This window comes from Chenopodium album, chromosome 13 (genome assembly GCF_948465745.1).
Source record: "Chenopodium album chromosome 13, dcCheAlbu1.1, whole genome shotgun sequence".
NCBI lineage: Eukaryota > Viridiplantae > Streptophyta > Magnoliopsida > Caryophyllales > Amaranthaceae > Chenopodium > Chenopodium album.
The window spans coordinates 27,438,983-27,456,422 of NC_137846.1; the positions used below are offsets into that span (position 1 = coordinate 27,438,983).

Below are 17,440 nucleotides of genomic sequence, written 5' to 3' on the forward strand. Positions count from 1 at the left end.
AGGTTGCAATACATAAGTAGGTTCATATCAAAGCTCACTACGATATGTGAATCAATATTCAAGAAACTTAAAAAGAATGCGCGGTAATATGGGTTGATGAATTCCAAAAAACCTTTGATAAAATTAAAGCCTACCTTGCTAATCCTCCTGTGTTAGAACCTACACTTCCAGGCATTCCTCTTTGCCTATATCTAACAGTCACTAAAGAAACGATGGGATCTATGCTTGCAAAAGAAGTAGAAGCAAGGAAAACGCCATCTATTACCTAAGTAAGAAAATGATTGAGTATGAAGTGCGCTAAACACCTCTCGAAAAGTTGTGCCTCGCACTCGTGTGGGCCATAACTAAACTAAGGCACTACATGATCGTTCACACAGTCTATGTGGTACCCCGAATGGATCCCCTTAAGTACCTTTTCGGAAAACCACGCTCAATGGACGAATGTCTAGATGGATATAGAACTTATCTCTATTTGATGTAAGATTCATGCCTTAAAAATCCATCAAAGGATCAGTAGTCTGGGTTTTTTTAGAAGAGTTCTCAGTCAGAGATTCAACACCAATGCACGAGAATGACTTTCCGAACGAAGACTTAGTGATTACGGAAGACGATACATGGACATTATACTTCAATGTGGTGTAGGAGTTTTATTAGTGTCTCATAAAGAGGAATATGTCCCAATCTCTATCAAGCTTGATTTCGATGTTATCAACAATGTTGCGGAATATGAAGCATGTGTGGTAGGCCTCGACATAACCTTGGCATTAGGAGCAAAGAAACTTCGAATATTCGGAGATTCCTCCCTCATTATTAATCAAATCTCCAAACGACGAAAGGTAAGAAGTGAAAGCTTATCTCCTTACCAAACCTATTTAGAAACCCTCACCGAAAAACTCGAGAAGGTGGAATATACATACTTGCCAAGAGAAGAAAACCAATTTGCTGACGCCTTGGCAAGACTAGCCTCGATGGTTAGAATTCCTAAGAAAAGTGAGCAACTGCCTCTGACCATAGAAAAAACGCATGAACCGGCTTACATCCAAGACATTGAGGACGAGGAAGTAACTTGAGAAGAAGAAGAAGAAGAGGAGGAGCCTTGGTATACTGACATCCTTAATTATGTCACCAAAAGGGAATATCCACCTAATGCTAACAAAAGGGCGAAACGTGCCTTGAGACTTTTTGCATCACAATTTGTGCTCATAAATGATGAACTACAAAAAAGAGTACCTAAGGGTTGAGCTCTCCTATGCATAGGTAAAAAGGAAGCTTAAAGGACAATGAGAATAATTCATGAAGGAGCATACGGAACACACATGAACGCCAAAATGCTAGTAAAAAAAGTAATGTGCCAAGGGTATTACAAGACTACCATGAATGGAGATTGCCATTAATATGTGAAAAGATGTCCCAAGTGTTAAATATATGCCATCCTACAGCACTTTCCACCATTTCTTCTTTACACTTACACATCTCCATGGCCATTCTCAAACTGGGGAATAGATATCATTGGAAAAATCACCCCCCTTGGGACAAGAGGCCATGAATACATCCTCGTCGCAATAGACTACTTCACTAAGTGGGTTTCTTCAACCCACTGTAAAACATGTACCACTCTTTATCGAAAGAAATATCATATGTTGATATGAAGTCCTGCATGAAATGATATTTGACAATGGAACTCATTTTCAAGCATAATGTGAAGAGTTGCTTCAAAAGTATGGGATTCAACATCACCACTCTTCCCCATACAGGCCTCAAGCAAACAGTGCAGTAGAAACAGCCAATAAGAACTTAAAAACGATCATCGGAAAAATGACAAAAAATTGCAAGGAATGGCCTAACTAACTTCATATTGCTCTTTGGGGTTATCACACATCAATTCGCTCATTCATAGGAAATACGCTGTTCTCCTTGTTCTATGGAATGGACATCGCACAACCTATACAGCTCGAAACACCTTCCTTGCAAATTGCATTGGAAAGTAAACTCGACGAGGTTGAATGAACAAGAGAAAGATATGAAAATGCTACCCATTGTTATCAAACTCGTATGTCTAGACACTTTAATAAGAAGGTCAAGACAAGAAACATCAAAGTAGGATATTTGGTGTTAAAAGCACTTATGAAAAATGTTCTAGATCCAAGATGCAAGTTTAGGCCTAATTGAGGACGAGGAACTTAACTAAGGAATTTGATGGTGATATTATTAAATTCAATATTTTTGATTCCATGAGATATGCTACTGATGTGGGTTCTGTGTGTTCTATTAATACTATTGATTTACTAGCACAAAAGATGTTTTAATTATACAAGGAAAATGATTTAGAACTTGTAATTCAGGAAAGATTGGATAAGGATTCTGTTGAGGAACATGAGATGAATTTGACAGACAAGGAACTCATGGTTGCTGTTAATAGCATCATATCCTCGTCAAAATTGAAACCTAATGCTTCTGTTATTGATATACCTCTTTCTAATTAAAAAACTTATTCCTTCTCTTGTGTAGGCACCCAAACTGGAACTCAAACCTTTACCAAAAAATTTAATTATGTTTACTTAGGTGATGGGGAATTATTTCCCGTTATTATCTCTAATGCATTATCCCCTTCCCATGAGGAACGATTACTGACTGTCCTTAAGAAATTTAGGGGTGCTTTTGGTTGGAATCTTACTAAATTTAAAGGGAATAACACTTCTTTATGTATGCATCGCATCCTTTTTGAGGATAATGTTAAACCTTCTAGGGAGGCTCAACACCGATTAAACTCCCCTATGATGGAAGTTGTTAAAAAGGAAATTTTTTTATGGCTTGATGCAAGTGTAATCTACCCCATATCTGATTCTAAATGGGTAAGTCCAATATATGTTGTTCCTAAGAAATCTGGTATGAAAGTTGTTGAAAATAAACAAGGTGAGCTAGTTCCTACTAGAGTGCAAAATGGTTGGAGGGTTCGCATTGATTACCGTAAGCTTAATGATGCTACTAGGAAAGATCATTTCCCCCTCCCTTTCATTGATCAAATGTTGGAGCGTCTTTTTAGTCGATCTCACTTTTGTTTTTTAGATGGTAATTCAGGTTATACTCAAATTGCCATAGCTTCGGAAGATCAAGAAAAGACCACTTTTACTTGCCCTTTTGGAACTTATGCCTTTAGAAGAATGCCATTTGGTTTGTGCAATGCTCTTGCCACCTTTCAAAGGTGTATGATGAGCATATTTTCTGAATTTTTAGGAAATAACAAGGAGGTTTTCATGGATGACTTTACTTTGCATGGAGATTCTTTTGATATATGCCAAATTTTTTAAGCATGGTATTACAAAGATGTATTGAAACTAATCTTGTTCTTAATTTTGGAAAATCTCAATTCATGGTAGAACAAGGTGTAGTACTTAGTCATATAGTTTCATCTAAAGGATTAGAAGTTGATAAAGCTAAGATAGAAACTATAAGTTCCTTACCATATACCCTACTTTTGTTAAAGATGTTAGATCTTTTTTAGGGCATGCTGGTTTTTATCATAGATTTGTTAAAGATTTTTCAAAAATTGCAACTCCTTTGTGTAATCTCTTAGCCATGGATGTTGTGTTTAATTTTTATGATCCATGTAAGGAATCTTTTAATACAGTTTCACGTCGGCTGAGCAAAGGCAAGGTAAAGTTTCTAACCTCCTATGTGTTATGCAAGTGATACTGCTATTGGAGTAGTATTATGGCAAAGGTCGCAACTAGGAGATCCTTGAGGCCCAAGGCATGTGGTTGGTCATCCTTTGTTTTACCAAGTGTGCCATGCACATGGGGTTGGTGGGTTTATGCTTGCCATCCAAATATGGATTTGTGATCCTTACCTACTCCCTCCCACATGTTGACACTTGTCATTTGAATATTGCCTAGCTAATTTAATTTGATTTGGAATTAAATTAATTGCTTACTTTTCTCACTCTATCATTTCTCCCACATGGAAATATGGTTGAAGTTTATGGAAACCTTTGCCGATAAATATCATCCTTAGGAGTTGGGATAATTCACTTAAATTGAACTTAATATGGTATCTCCCAATAGGTGAGAAAACCTTTAAGTTTGTAATATTGTAGTCTTTCTTGGTCTATCCCCGACTAAGCTTCGGGGTAGGGGCCGTTTGGTTCGGGTCTCGAGGGTGAGAGGTGTTGAAAGCCAACGCATGTGCAAAGCTTTAGGCTTTCAAGTAAGAGCTCGTGAAAAGAGCGAATCACGCGTCAAGGGTTTATCCGTCTTTATCTCTCTTGTTAATTAATTATGTTGTTAATTAATATGCATGTTTTAGTTGCTTTAATTTGTGTGCGGGTCATAGGATGGGTTTTAGTTCTGTATGATGTCGGACATCACGAAACCTAACAGCGGTATCGAAGCCACACTCATATAATTATTGTAACTATTTTTTCAAGTTGATTTAAATGACTTTAAATTTCTGGTTCTGCTTGCTAATTAGATTAGAAGCTTGTTTTGATTATTTTTAATCTCGATTCTAATCAAAGTTTGGGTCCAAAACCCAGATTTCGACCTAAGGCTAGTGAGTTTTGGGTGGAGTTGATATTCAGGAACAATTTTGACCCTTTTAGAAATGTGCAAAAGCCAAATTCTGCCAAGAAATTCTATTTTTGAGGCATTTTTCATTTTGACGAAAAATTTAAAATCTTTAATCCTTTTTTTTAAGGCCATTAATTTTTTATTATGTGTATGGTTAATTTTTGATTATGGTGATTTTTTTTAATGCCATCAATTGCTCCAAGTATGAAAAATTTGTCATTTTGAAGCCCTTAAGTATTAAAGATCTAACCTTCAATTATTTTTGTTGGTTGGAACTTTATCTTACTAGATTCCATGTTGTTTATTGAACTATGTTGATTTAATCGAATTTCAAGTTGATTAAAGTCATAAGGGTTCAAACTTGAGATTGAAATTTAATTAGTCTTCATATTGGAAGATGTAATTTTTCAAATGAGCACAAGTTAGTGTTGGAATTATTTTCATTGGATGATTATTTTATTTTTCAACCTCTTTTAATTTTGTCAAAACTCATTATTAATTTATGCTTAGTTAAATTAACTATGAGATTAGCCCTTTCAATTTTGCAGCATCAAGTTGAACCAAAATTAATTAAAGAATACTTCTTGAATTAAATTGTGCTTTGTGCACTTAAAATTGAATTTATTTAAGTTGGACTTGTTTATTTTTCATTTTTTCTCAACATTGATTCTAAAAACAATTTAAAATTAATTAAATACGTCACACAAAAATGGGATAAAATCCCAAGGCATGTGCACCAAATCGAGGCACAAACCCTAAGCAAAATCCTCAGCCAGTAGGGCTGCTTGCGCGGCCCGCATGTGGCTTCCAAGGTTGCGGGCTGCCTCGGTGTGTTGCTGCTAATGGGAGTGTGTGCATGAGCATTGTGCGCACTTGGTGCGTGAGGTTGGGAGGGCTAGCAAGCTAAGTGCGAATGGCTTCGCGCCGTGCAGCTAGCAGCGAACGCTACTAGGATGGCCATAGGAGTACCTCACATGTGCTTTTGGCCTGAGGTGCGAGCACACACACCATGCCGCAAACCCGAGCTCGGCGAGCTGCTGTGGCTAGTAGTGGCGCGCGCCAAGATAGCTTTTGTGCGCATACCACGTGCGAGCGGTCAGTTTTGCATGTTTGTTTGCAATTTTGCCGATTTTAACTAATTGTTTAAATGTTTAATGTTTTCTTAATTAATTCCGGCATTTGCAAATTTATTTGGCAAAATTTGGGTTTATTGGCTTAATTAATCGGATTAATTAATTAAGTTGGATGCGGAATTTAGTGGGAGCTTTATTATTTACTTAAGCCATTTTATTGCGTTTAATCACAAAATTAGTTAACAACTTTGACTATTTTTAGTTAAGCGCGTTAATCGGATTAACAACCTAAGATAGTTACTAGTTTACGTGTGATGTTGCATTATTTTTGTTGTAATATACATGGGCCATTCACATATAATGAATGGATGAATGGAATGAATATGGTATCACAGGTTTTATGAAAATGGCAACTAGTGGGGCCCGATTAGGATAGTAAATACAGACTGCGATCCATTATGTATTTTTGTAAATCTAAATACGGTCTGCGAACCGCTGAGTATTTTTGTACCTTAATATTCAGAATAGACCTAATCTTAATTACTAGTAGTTGCATAATTGATGTTGATGTCTTGAAGACAATGTTTCTAAGAAGATGAAGCCATAAAGTTGCAATGAAGACCCTTGAAGACATGAAGACTCAAGGGGTCATGTTAGTTGCCAAATGCATCTTTTACTTATGTTTTCTATATATAATTGTGCTTATATATAAATGATATGTTAGATGCATGTTTAGGATTTCGAATGTTGCGATGATAAATTAAGTTCATTAAATCAACCAACATAGAAACCCTAGGTCCCTGTGAATATTGAGTCAAATTTGTCATTCCAAAATAACACTGGGCATAGTGATGGGCTAAGCCAAAGCAAGGCATCACTACTTTCCTAGGAACGTAAGGTATACCGGGTACACAAGTTAATTTTTGTTAAACTCAACGAAATCAGTAAGGAGTCCTTAGATACCATGGCAATGGAGATAAGTGTCACGAAAGCATTAGATGCGATGTCTTATCGAACCAAGAATAACTTAAAGCTCTTAGCAAGGGAATTGCTTACCTTAAAATATTAAGTGTTAAGACAAGGCAAAGCATGTATAATCACTTTCTAATTTTTGGGATCCTGAAATTTTTTTATTCTTGCCTAAAAGAGACAATTTTAATGCATGGATAAGATGCTTAATAAGATTGAAAGTTTGCATGAATGCTTTTAAATTTCAAACTTATTATATTATTAGCTTGATAAGTGGTTATACTTTGCACTTATATTTGTAGAATTCTAAATCAAATTATTTTGTTTTCAATGATTGATAAAAGGAAATATTTTTTAGAATGGTTCTCAAAGAAAGGAAAAGCATTTATAAAATACAATTTCTCATAAATGACTTTTACAGCTAAGTCCGAAAGGACAGTTGGATATCATGTATTCAAAATATTAGGTAGTTTTGACAAACATGAAGTATTGAGCTGCAAACTCATATTGTCAATACTTGACAACCAACATATCTTTTTGCTTCATACAGTAATGAGTACAGCTCATTGGTGCAGTAATTCAAGTACGAATTAAAGGAAAAGATGGAACTTTGTTTTACGGCGCATTAGATGGTTAATTATGCCTAACAAAGTATAAAAGTCAAAAAGCTTAAAGAAATGGTTCTTAAAGGTTATGAGATGATGTAAAATAAGAAATATAGGAAACGAGGAACAAATAAAATAAAATGAATGAATTCCATTTCTTTTAAAGAGTTCATGTTATTGTAGTTAACTTAGCAACTTATTATCTTCACAAGTATCGGATACTGCTTGAGTGTTCCGCTTTGATAGTGACCTCAAACCATTGAAGTGAAGCTAATTTATTGACTTACAAGCTTAGAATGAAGCAAGAAGTGATACATGAGTTGTAAAGTCGTATGCTTTGTTTAAAGACCTTTTAAGCTAAGGCTAGAACGAATAATGGCTAATATTACGTTCCATAATCAACAAACGATCCGTTTACACATGTAAAGACTCACATTCAAAGTAAAGAGCAATAGTTGCGAATTTATTTGAATGGCATAGTTTTCTAAACCATGAGTCAAGAATGCTTGATTAGAAACAAACATTTCCCTAACATGAAAACTCACAAAGATCAAGTCATGGGCATGATTTGTGTTCAAAACATTTTTAGCAATGTCACGTTGACAAGAACATACTCAAGGCTCTATTAGATAGGCTCTTCATAGTTGAACTATTTAGAATCGTACTAAGGCAAGCAAGTCTTACTTTTTGAAACCGACAAAGTAAAGAGCTGTTGTTCTTGGTATAGAAAATTAACTCCGAAAGCTAAAGAGGATTCAATTACTTCAACTTTTCACAAGAATTTGAAAGAATATTGCTATATTCTTCAAATGTGAATAAACTTGACCCAGAGTAGCTCAAAAGTTCAGTGAAGTACAGAATTGACTTGGCTAGATATCAAAAACATCTAGATTAGATCGACCGATGTTTGCTTGAGCCAAGTGTGACCATCTGAAAGTCATGAAATTGAAATTTTCATAAATAACTCTGTAAAGAACATAGTATATCTTCACGGAGACCTCAATGCCATTTGAAAATGACTCAAACGATGATGGATCACATCCCTTCCTATAAATTTTTTAAAGATTTACACAAATGACTAATGTTACACAAAATAAAATGTCAAAGCAAAGAAAGGACGTCATATTTGAAGGAGTTATGTCTTCGATAAGTGTAATTACTAGATATATCAAGGATCACGATTATGGAGATAATTAGTTCATTCTATAGGGTCGTCAATGTTTGGTGCTAGATATGACAATTGATCTTTGGGCTAGCTTAATGGCCCGAAGCCTTATAGAGTGGATCCTACAAGGTCACACATAAGAGTATTGGGTTAAACAAGTTAGAGGCCCATTATTGGGCCTCATGAGTTCGTGACATACCATGTTGATAATTGGGCTTGGATAGTTAGAAGAGTCTAATGGGTTTTGGACTTGACATGGTTTTATTTCTAGATATGATCTATAAATATAAACCATGCCTAGGGTTGCATGACATAACAATTGACATACAGTGAATTGTCACACAAGTAACCAAGCTTCCCAAAACCCTAACTCTCTCTCTCTACTCGGCCCTCTCTCTCTCCTCCCTATCCGTACGGCCCTCCTCCCCGGGTGGCGCGTGTGGTGGGGCGTGGGTGGTGTTGTGGTGTGTTCGTGGCTCAAATCTCCGTTGAAGGTTGATTGAAGTGTTCAGTCACAACTAACTAGCATTTCTGGAGGTTTAATCCGTGCTCATGGACTAAGTAGAGGAATCACACGTGGGGTTCTTGTTCTCCTTATTGTTCTTGTTCGATCACTTGCGGAATCATGCTTCAAAGGTATAATTCTTGTTCTCCTTATGATTCATTTATTTTCCGCAATTTAGTACTTATAATCTCCTACAGTGGTATCAGTTAGCCTCTTGCAATTACATATATTGAGTATTAATTCTTTGATAATCCACAATTTTAATTCAATTAGGAGGGAGAATAATTTAATTATGGGTTAATTATTATATTAAATGTGATTTAACAACATCGAATCATTAAAAGTTGTTTAATTTGCTCCATATTAGCCTTAATTTGATCCGAAAATTGCCCTAATGAATTCGAAAAAAATTTGAACCCCCCACCCTATTTTTTCGAAAATTTCGAAATAATAAACCCTAATTTGTGAAATTTGTGTTTTTTGGTTTTGATTTAATTCGATAGTTATGTGTTTAAAGAATTTAATCTATTTGATTTCATGTTAAATTATGAATTTTTCATGATTAAATTATTTAATTTATAAGTTAAATTGAATTGGAATTAAATTCATAAAGAACCCTAATTTTTAAAGTGAATATGATTTAATTTTAAAATTAGAAGGACCACACTAATTTAATTTTAATAAAAATGTTTTGTTTTAAATTAAAATAAAAAAAAGGAATTTTAGGTGCGGCAGCCGAGGCTGGTGGCGCAACCGCGGTGACTGACGTATCGACGGTGGTCCAGGAGGGAGAGCGGGCTGGGCAGGGGTCGAACAGGGGCAGCGCAGCAGTGCACCACCTTGTTGCGTGTGCTGCTGCTGTTATTCTTGCGTCGCTGCAGGGCAGCGTACACTGCAAGGTGTACAGCCACCGTGGCCGGCTTCGGCAGGCCACACCACGGTGGCTGGCGCGTTTTTCAAAAAAATGAAAAATTTTTTTATTTTATTTTAATAAAAAAAATCAGATTTTAAAATTAAAATTTAAAGGATAAGTTTTGATTTTGAAAAGATAATTAACAAAGTTAAAGTTGTTAATTTTTTTAAGATATGATAATTATGGAGCAAAAGATTCTGTTTGGATAATAATTGATTAAATAATGTGATTATCCCATAATTATTTTAGGATATTAATTGATTTAAAATATGTGATTAGCAAGTAATTAGGATAGAATCTCCTAAATCAGTTAGGATAATCATGGAAAATAAATATGATTTATCTTCCATAATTAAAATAAGATTTGATTCTATCTCATACATAAATTAAAGTATATGATATTTTATAATTGGTTATGTATAATATATGATATTATCTAATTACACTAATAATGAGTGGCATTTATGCCACGATTTAGTGCTCATTTTACGGGTTTTTCCTCCCACTTGTAGTTTTTTTGCCCCCCCTTTTTTTCTCTCACCTTTTTGTTCTTCTTTTCTTTGTTTGCCTTTTTCCTTGTTTTCTTTGTTTTCGTTTTGTAGGAATCAAGGCATTGGAAGAAGAGCAATTCATTCTCATATCCCCTGTGTGCGGGCGTGCAGCACTGTGAGAACCCGCGCAGGATTGCCTCAAGAGCAGAACAGAAACAGAAGGTTTTGTGCGCCTTGTACACGGCTTATGCGCAGGCGCGCGCCTTTGAACTGTGCGGGCGCGCAGCCCTGTGAGAACTCGCACGAGATAGCAGCAGAAGCAGAGCCAAAACAGAGAGTTTTGCGCGCCACATGTGCGACATGTGTGCGGGCGCGTACTCATCATGCGCGAGCGCGCAGTAGCTGGGAGAAGGCGCGCATCCATGGGTCTAATTCCTCCGTACCCACAGATCTGCGGGCGCACAAGATCGGAGAGGGCGCAGGCATGGCAGCTGTGCTAGCGCGCAGTGTGTATGCGCGGGCGCGCACCGCTGGGTTTCAGTTTTTTTTTTTATTTCGAATTCTTGTTTCTTTTTAGTGGACCTATATATATAGGCCGTAGGGTGAATTAGTGGATCATCTAGCATTATCTTAGAAACAATTAAACCCTAATCTTAGAGAGAGAAAGTGTAGTATTACTCAAGTTATTTCCATGTATGCAACTTTGGCTCAAGTTTCATTTCAATCCATCAAGCAACTTTGCAAGTTTTAATCTTTCTATTATTGCCTACTTAGTAATCTCTAATCCTTTCTCTTAGTCTTGTTTATTTGCACTCTAGTTGTTTATTTCTATCTATTTTGTGGATTAATATATTTTGGTATTTTCATTGTTTTTGATCATGTTTGCTTTCATGTTTATTGTGTTTTCATCTAGTTTTGTTATCATGTCTAGTCCCCCTTTTCTAGGCTAATCTCTTAGCTAGGGGAAGGGGGTGTAAAATATGTATTGAATGATGGATTAATGGTGATAGTGGATTGATTACATGCCTTAAATTGATGAAAGATATGATTTTTATTGGCTTGAGATTATTGTAGTACTTTATTTGATTGCCTTCTAGTTTAAATGCATGAAAATGATTTGAACTAGATTTAGATCACCTCTATTTTAATGATTGCATGAGAATGAGTTGTTAAAATAGAGTTCCATGTATTGTGCCTCTTTATTCTTGGGTTAGCTTGTGCCTAATAGGATGCATGAAAATGATCCTAATCAGCTTAGACCACTTTCATTGGTTTGCCTAAACTTTTGCATGAAAATGAGTTATTTAGGTAGAATTTTATATTCTTTGGCATGTTAATCATGATGCTTATCATTGTTTTCCTTCATTCTAATCATGTTTGAAACCCCCTAATCCCTAGTGTTGTTATTCCTTGATTTAATCACCCTTTTACTTGTTTATTTATAGTTCTAGTGTCTACATTCCAAATTCCAACAAAATATACCCCTTTCTTACTCTTGCATGGTGATTTTGATATTAAATGAGAAAGCTTCCTCAGTGGATCGACCCTTGCTGCCACTAACTAGTTTAGTGTGAAGTCTAGGTTTTATAAATAGTTAATTTGATTAGGGTTAATAGTTTAACGACCTATCCTAGCCCGATTAAATTTTGGCGCCGTTGCCGGGGAGGCGGCTTGTTTAGTGCCTAATTTTGCTTTTGTTAGGGTAATTTTAATTGCTTTCTTTTTTGTTTTGATTTTTTTTATCATACTTGTCATTGCTAATTTTTTGCTTAGCTTTGGTGAATGCTTAGAAGATCTCAAGGACCACCTACACATCATATCGATTAAGAAATCAACCGAACTTTAAGACAAATCCGTAGACTTTTTCAAGAAGAAGGAAGAGGACTTGGTTCTATAATTGATAGTGGGAGTGATTCTTACTCTTCTAGTTCGCAAAGTGAATCAATGGCGGGACAAGAGGATGATATTTTATTTCGTGAGTTCGAAAATCCGGAGGATTATGAGCTCACGGGAGGGATTTTGTTACCCGTCACGGAAACTAACTTCACAATTCATCCCCAATATACAAGAATGGTTCAATCGGAGCAATTTTCGGGTTCTACAAGTGAAGACCCCATAGAGCACCTTGATAGATTCCTTGAGCTATGTGCCATGATTCAAACCAACCAAGTTTCTCAAGAATACATCCGGATGCACCTATTTCGACAATCTCTTTCGGGTAGAGCAAAGAAGTGGTTGAAGCAAGTGAAGCCTAACTCACTCACATCTTGGAGGGAGGTAGTTAAGGCATTCTTGAAGAGGTTCATTTCTGAGGAAAAGACCGCCGAGATGAGAAGGAAGATTGCATCATTTGAACAAGAAGCGGATGAGAGCCTTAATGAAGCTTGGGAGAGGTTCAAAGAGTTGGTACAAGAGTGTCCTCACCATGAATACAATCAAAGTTTGCTCATGAGGTTTTTCTACAATGGATTGGAGCCCATGTCTAGAGTTAACTTGGATGCGGGGGCGGGTGGACAATTGATCAAGATTCCCTAAAATCAAGTGGAGGCAACGATTGAGGAGGTAGCAAAGAACTATTCTTGGGGAGGTAGGAGAAGGAGTGCACCGAAGAAAGGTAGGATGTATGAATTGGAGAAGGTCGATCAATTGCAACATCAAATTGAGCAACTCACAAAAGGGCTCTCAAAGTTGAACACAAGTGTAAATGCAAGCTCAAGCGGTGGAGCAAGCTCTTCTCAAGTCAACTCTTTCTCTTGTCAAAATTGTGGAGGAACGAACCATGATACATCTTATTGTGGAGGTTTGAGCCCCGAGCATGTAGCGGCATACAACACAAGGCAAGATGGTTTTAGAGGAGGCGGTGGTGGAGTGGCTTGGAGACAACCACCACCCGCGTTTGCATCTCAACCTCAACAATGGGGCCAACAAGCTCAACCCTCTTACAATTCGAACCCCCAATACGAAAATCCACCTGCATCTCAAAACCAAAACCCAAGAGGAACCTACCTAAGGAACAACCAATACAACAACCAAAACCAATACAATAACCAACACCAATACAACAATCAAACCCAAGCACCCCAAAGAAATCAAGAACAAGCACCTCAAGCGGAGCCAACACCCACACAACTCCTTCAAGCTATGCATTCACAAATGCAAACTTTTGGGCAACAAATGCAAGAAATAAGGGTTCACAAAAAGATGGTTGATTCACAACTAGCTCAATTGGCCGAGAGAACTCCTTTCAATTCACCATCAACTCTACCCGGACAACCACAACCTAACCCTTCTCATAACCAAAAACCCGATACATGCAAGGCAATCACTTTGAGGTCGGGAACTTCCTATGATGGTCCAAATGAGGGGGATAGTGAGGGAAAGAAGGGAGGAGAAAAGAGTGTGAATGAAGATAAGAGAGGTGAGGAGGAAAAAGTTGATGAGGTAGAAGGAAGTTCAGAGAAGAAGAAGGTCAACAACGAGAAGACAACTTCAATTCCTAGTGAGACTAGGAACCTTGATGGACCGGTTCCTTTTCCAAGTAGGCTTGCGGAGAGGAAGTTGAATGACAAGTTTGCAAAGTTTCTAAGTGTTATGAAGAACTTGCACATCAATGACCCTTTTCTTAAAGTAGTGACACAAATGTCATCTGACTCCAAATTTCTCAAGGATATCCTCACCAACAAAAGGAAGCTCAATGATGAGCTTATCACCCTTCCACACCAAGTAAGTGCTCTTGTTCAACATAAAATGCCCAAGAAGGAGAAAGACCCAGGGAGTTTCACTTTGCCGGTGAAAATTGGAAATATGGAAGCTAGGGGTGCATTGGCCGATCTTGGAGCAAGTGTTAGTCTAATCCCCTTATCCATTGCTCAAAAACTCAATATTGAGATGATCCCTACAAGGAAGACAATTCAACTAGCAGACCGCTCGGTGAAGTTACCTTGTGGAGAACTTGAGGATGTTCCAATTCAAGTGGGACACATCTATGTGCCTTGTGACTTTGTAGTGATGGACATGGAAGAAGATGTGGACACACCCTTGATTTTGGGTCGGGAAGCTCTTAAGACTTTGGGGGCGGTCATCAATTGCAAAAACAACACCATCACATGTGAAGTGGCCGATGAGAAGATAGTCTTTGAGTTTTCAAAGTTGCTAAAGACCCCTATGGTTGAAAAGTGTTATCGAGTTGATGTTGTGAATGAGGAGTTAGACCGTTTGGGAAGGGTCATGATGAAGCCTCAAGATCCAATTGTGGAAGCTCTCACATGCAAAGAGGAGTTCCACTCTCAAGAAGCCAAAGAATTTGTCATGGCAATGGAGGAATCCTCAAAGGAGGAAGTTGATCAACAAAGCAAGATTGAGCTTGAATCAATGGAGGAAAAATCGGAGGAGAGTTCCAAGCCTCCTTCCAAGGTAGAACTCAAGCCCCTCCCCCTTCTTTGAAATATGCTTATCTTGATGAGGAGGAAAAATACCCTATTATTGTCAATGCTACGCTTGATGAACTTAATTTGAAAAAATTGCTTGATGTTTTGTGAAAATACAAAGATGTGATAGGGTATAGCATTGATGATATCAAGGGCATTAGTCCTTTTCTATGCAAGCATCGTATTCATCTTGAGGATGATCATTCCACCTCCATTGAACCTCAAAGGAGGTTGAACCCCAACCTTCAAGAGGTTGTCAAGAAAGAAATTTTGAAACTACGTGAGGCGGGCATCATCTATGCTATCTCCGATAGCAAGTGGGTGAGCCCGGTTCATGTAGTTCCCAAAAAGGGTGAAATGACCATTGTCAAGGATGAAAAGGGAGAGGAAATCTCCACCCGGACGGTGACCGGGTGGAGAATGTGTATTGATTATAGGAGATTGAACAAGAATACAAAAAAAGATCATTTTCCTCTCCTTTTCATGGACCAAATGCTTGAAAGGCTTTCTCACCATGCTTTCTTTTGTTTCTTGGATGGGTACTCCGGATTTTTCCAAATCCCTATCCATCCAAGCGATCAAGAGAAAACTACTTTCACATGTCCATATGGAACATTTGCATACCGAAGAATGCCATTTGGAATATGCAATGCCCCCTCTACTTTTCAAAGATCAATGACTTCCATTTTCTCCGAAATGCTTGAAAAAGAAATTGAGGTTTTCATTGATGATTTTAGTGTTGGTGGCTCGTCTTTTGACACTTGTCTTTTTAACCTTGAAAAAGTTTTGCAAAGGTGTCAAGAGACGAGTTTGGTTTTGAATTGGGAAAAATGCCATTTTATGGTCGAGGAGGACATTGTCCTCGGTAATAAAGTTTCAAAAAATGGCATTGAGGTTGATCAGGCCAAAGTTTCGGTGATTGAGAGGTTGCCCCCTCCTACTTCCGTCACGGGAGTACGAGCTTTTCTTGGGCATGCCGGTTTCTACCGGAGGTTTATAAAAGATTTCTCCTCAATTGCCAAACCTTTGACCGAATTACTTAAGAAAGATGTTTTTTTAGCTTTGATGAGGCTTGCTTGAGGCATTTCGTAAGCTCAAGGAAGCTCTCATCTCTTCTCCTGTTGTGCAAGCTCCGGATTGGAGCTTGCCTTTTGAGCTAATGTGCGATGCGAGTGATTTTGCAGTAGGTGCCGTCCTTGGTCAAAAGAAAGAAGGGAAATCATGTGTCATCTACTATGCAAGTAGGACTCTCGATGAAGCTCAAAAGAACTATATAACAACGGAGAAGGAGATGCTAGCGGTGGTGTTTGCATTTGATAAGTTCCGGTCCTATCTCATATGTTCAAAAGTCATTGTGTACACGGATCACATCACGGTGCGATACCTCATGACCAAGAAAGAAGCGAAGCCTCGCTTGATCCGTTGGGTTCTCTCTCTTTAAGACTTTCACATGGAAATGAGGGACAAAAAGGGAGCGGAGAATTATGTGGCGGATCACTTGTCTAGGCTTCCATTTGAGAACAAGGAGGATGTTCCAATTAATGATGAGATAGGGATCGAGGCCCTCATGACTATGGTGGCGACTTCTACACCTTGGTATGCGGATATTGCCAACTATCTTGCTTGTGGGGTAGTTCCTCCGGAATTCTCCTCTCAACAAAAGAAAAAGTTCTTCAAAGAAGTGAGAAGGTACTTTTGGAATGATCCGTACCTATTCAAGCAATGTGGTGATGGTCTCTTTAGGAAGTGTGTCCCCGATCATGCGATTGATGGTGTCCTTTAGCATGTGTGGGACATGGTGGTGTTGACAAGACGGTAGCAAAAATCTCTCAATGCACAAGGATACTCACAAATTCGTTATGCAATGTGATCGATGCCAAAGGAGTGGTGGCATTACCAAAAGGGATGAGATGCCCCAACAAAGTATTCTAGAGGTGGAGCCCTTCAAAGTTTAGGGGGTGGATTTCATGGGACCGTTCGTTTCTTCATGTGGGAACCTATACATCTTGGTGGCGGTTGACTATGTGACGAAATGGATCGAAGCTATACCCTCTTCTACCAATGATCACAAGGTGGTGCTCAAGCTTCTCAAGAAAATCATTTTTCCTAGATTTAGGGTGCCAAGAATTCTAATTAGTGATGGAGGGTCTCATTTTGCCAAGAAGCAATTGAAGCTCTTGTTTAGGGTATTTTTACCCCGCCATGTGGCCTAATCGGAGGGCGACACGTGTCAGCCCAAGGATAGTCCAAAGTGGACCATTCCCCGCTTGACACGTGTCATCCCAGATATTTGGGAAAATGTCGGCCCTCAGGCCCAAATCCCGAGAAAGCCGTAGAACGGCGCAGCCCACCAATGATTAGGGTTTGATACCTTAATCAGGGGCACAATTCCCAATGACCCTATAAATAGGGAGATTCCCCTCTTTTGGAGGGGAGGTTCACATTTTAAGGTATTCATTGAAAACCGTCCCTTTGATAGAGACAACTGAGCTTGGAATCCAAGCAGATCCCCACCTTAATTTCCGCACCTTTTACTCTACTTCAAGTTACTAACTTGAGCGTTGGAGGCGGAGCACCATCCAACAGGTGTCTCCGTTAATTTTGCAGGTACAGAGCCGGCAGGATCAGTCTTCGAGTTGTAACTCTCCCGAGGGACAAAAAACCCCAAAACATTTGGCGCCGTCTGTGGGGAGAGTACCTCAAGATGGTTCAAAACTCTGTACCGAT

General features: G+C 38.2%; 1 non-coding gene across 1 annotated transcript; it reads right to left on the reverse strand.

Moving 5' to 3' along the window:
• Window positions 1–12,612: 12,612 nt before the first annotated feature.
• Window positions 12,613–12,717, reverse strand: LOC145577311 (small nucleolar RNA R71). Its single transcript, XR_014098757.1, has one exon. It is a non-coding gene; the product is annotated as a small nucleolar RNA R71 (small nucleolar RNA).
• Window positions 12,718–17,440: the final 4,723 nt, after the last annotated feature.